We start from the raw sequence: 3,618 nt of genomic DNA, 5'->3' as shown, positions 1-3,618 counted from the left end.
TGGGCTTGTTCAGCCTGGAGAAGAGAAGGCTGCGGGGAGACCTGATTGCGGCCTTTCAGTACCTAAAGGGGGCCTATAGGAAAGACGGGGAAAATCTTTTTAGTAGGGCCAGCAGTGACAAGACAAGGGGTAATGGTTTTAAACTAAACCAGGGTAGGTTTAGACTAGATATAAGGAAGAAGTTCTTTACAATGAGGGTGGTGAAACACTGGAACAGGTTGCCCAGAGAGGTGGTGGAGGCCCCATCCCTGGAAACATTGAAGGCCAGGTTGGATGGGGCTCTGAGCAGCCTGATCTAGTTAGCGGTGTCCCTGCTCCTGCAGGAGGGTTGGACTAGATGACCTCTAGGGGTCCCTTCCAACCCAAAACATTCTATGATTCTATGATTCTATGATTCTATGATTCTATGAAACATATCAGATGCAAGATAGTTGAGGGCCTATAAAAGTCTCTAAGAAATGAGTCTTTAAAGCTCATCTCCTCTAGTTAATTGAGAGGGGGCAGGGAGAGACCAAGAGGTATGATTTCAGCTCTTAACGTGAGCACAATGCATCCTGTGGGAAAAACAAGGCAACTCTAATTCTGTTATTTCTCAGATTTGGAATATTTGACTTTATAAACTTGTATTTCTAACATTTCTTAATCTATAGTTTGATATGATTTTAACGTAAGGCTATTTTCTACTGGCACTGGGAGAAGTTACAAACGCCCTGTAACACAGGTGAATAAGCCTTTGGAGAGTCACCTGAGAGTAAGCGACCTTATTAACGAATTTAAGAGTAATGATGCTGTTCACTGGTGTTCCAACAGGCATTGAGGTGTCAGCAAGGTTGGGAATCTAATGATGTATGCTCTGGAACAGCCTGTTCTTACAGTTTTAAGAGGCATGAGCTGGCACGCATGTATTTGCCTCTGGGGCTTTCTGCTGGAGCAGTGCACTTTGTGGGGCTCTCCTCAAACCTCCGGGTGCTGCTCCTGGGAGACTTCCCTGCACGGGGTGAAGGTGCAGCACCCAGTCGTGCTCTGCTGCATTCCAGGAGTGCTGCCTGAGCCCAAAATAGAAACTGCTAACAACCGAAGGTGAGAACATTGTTTTGTAAATCAAAGTGTTAGTTACTAGGCTGGGGGAGGCCACAGAAAAAATAATTATTTAGCAGTGGGTCTATGCTGGAGCATAAAAAAAATATACAAACAGTTCATAAAGACTGTGTATTATAAACTGGCATGGTTTAGATCAAATTCTGTCCTTAACATCAAGAAATTCTGTGCAAGCCCAAGCAACGCTGACAAAAGCAGTATTGCTCTGTAGTTCCTCTGATTGAAGGGGTCATAATTTGCCCTCAATTACCTTTAGCTAAGCATGGATCTAAACTAAATCCTTGGAGCTGACCCTCCTCAGATTTGCAAAGAGTTGAGATGAGCTCAGGCTTTAAATGTGGCACACAGCTCCCATCTCGCACTTTAACTGCAGTAACCGTACCTTCTGAGTTTACCTGTGCATTTGCAGTTGGAGAACTTCAGAAGATAAAAAGTTAATATGATATAAATTTAGGGCCGACATGCTTGCACTGCGAAGGCAGGTTAATCAGCCTCTTAACATCCTGTATTTCCCCTGGCAAGTAATGACATTATGCTTCAATCACATCAACCTTTTTTTAACACTGCCCTCAAGAAAGATTTGGGAAAGATAAACATTTCCCGTAACATTTTTTCCCCCCTGACTTGCATCAGCTATATATGATTTATCTTTTAATGTGTTAAGGCCAGCTCAGTACTCCCTGCCCAAGATAATCTCTCATTGACTCCACCAAGAGATTTTCTCATGGCAAGAACATTAAACAGAACACTGATTTTATTTTATTTGTAATGTGCCTCTGACAAATTTTTTAATTTTGTATCTCTTTTTTTTAATTTTAATTTCTGTCTCAGTGTTGCAGTAGAGATGATTTATTGGGATATAGTTTCCACACTATTGTTTCAGCTCTGCTTTAACACCTGCCACAGATGATGAATAGATAGCCTGGCTACTGGTGTGAATTATGGGAGGGCAAGTATTGCACTAGTCTTTCTAAAACATTGTCAGCCACAAATTACTTAATAGTACACAAAGTTAATAGGACGTTAACAGTATCATTGTGGCCAGTTAAGGAAGGTACAGTTGAATGTGGGGCAGGTGTTTGTATCACAGGTGTGTAATGTGCTATGCAGTAGTCTATCATGAAATGTGATTCTTCTTCCTATGCTTTGCATCTAACTTTATTTATTATGGTGGTCTTTGTGCATTTGAGTAATTTTTGGATGGCAGGATTGCTGTTATCAATGATTTTTCTTTCATTCACATTGGCACTTAACAAAAGTTTCTGCTAATTTCAAATATTCATCCTTTTTTGCTACAAAGCCACTTTGGTAGTGTTTTGGTTTAAGAAACTGAGAGTTTACATAAACCTTGCCTTAATGTTGTGGACTGCAGAAGGTAAAAAGTTATTACATTCTTTTCTTTCTGTACTGTGGAGGCAGTCCTAAATTTCACCATGTATTGCTAACTTTAAATTCCACTCTTGAAAACATTTGTATTCATGATTACCTTTAGTAACAAAAAAGAACTCATGAAATCAGTGCTGCTATATTCGCTATTAAAGTTAAACGTGTTTGGAAAATGAGGTCCTGAATTAGGATGCTATAGAGAAATTAGTTTTTCATTGGTAATGTTCTTTTATTTTGCTCATCATGGTAGTTGTCATAATTAAATGCATTAATTGGAAAGTATTTCTTATTTACTTCTCAAGAAGTTTTCATATTTTTGTATGACTTCTGCATAAGCTCCCTTACAAAATGACATGACCAGTTTAAAACAGATCCTCTAGTGATTTTTTGAGGCTTTTGAACCTTTTTCCTTGGTATGTGTAGTTACTGGCATGTAACCATTTGCAAGACCAAAAGACAGTTTTGCTTATGGTACGTGTCATGAAGCACAGTGACCTTGTCCTCTTGATTTTTCGCCGAGATGCTTAGAATTTGCACCTCCCAACATGCACCAGTTTTGATGTGAACTTTGCCATCCAATGATATTTAAAATGATTGGGGGGAGGGGGGGATTGTTTTTGTTTTGCTACAGGCTAAAGAGACAACCAGAGAACTGTGCCACTGAAGGTGGCAAAGTATCAGTGAAGGGACCCAAAGAAACTATGTCATTGCTGCCTTCCTCAGTTTCCTCTGATGTCCTTGATTGGAAAGGGTTGGGGGCAGCAGGATAACACATGGGGAGGTCATTATGTTTCTGTTTGCCTTCGTGAGCCAGTTGTGCTGATTAGACTCGTTTTTCAGCTTTCAGTTTCAACCAGCTGTAACCCTAAGAAAATGCAATCTCTTACTCGTCCTTGTCTGGTTTTGGTATGTGAGATCCATTACAGAGATCCACACAGGGCTGGAGGATGTATCTATCACCACCGTTTGCAGTCACTGTGCTTCATTGCTGTTTGACACGTGATATGATGGAAGTGAAGTCACTTGACAGTCCTGTTGCTTAATTAGTTTCAAAGCTGCAGAGAGTGTTTCAGGGTAGACTTTCACTCCTTGTTTATAAACAAAATGAAGATGTCTCAAAGAAAAAAAAAAAAC

The sequence above is a fragment of the Egretta garzetta genome, unplaced genomic scaffold, assembly GCF_000687185.1.
Source record: "Egretta garzetta isolate BGI_Z169 unplaced genomic scaffold, ASM68718v1 scaffold486, whole genome shotgun sequence".
In the NCBI taxonomy this organism is placed as follows: domain Eukaryota; kingdom Metazoa; phylum Chordata; class Aves; order Pelecaniformes; family Ardeidae; genus Egretta; species Egretta garzetta.
This window is presented reverse-complemented; position numbering follows the sequence as displayed.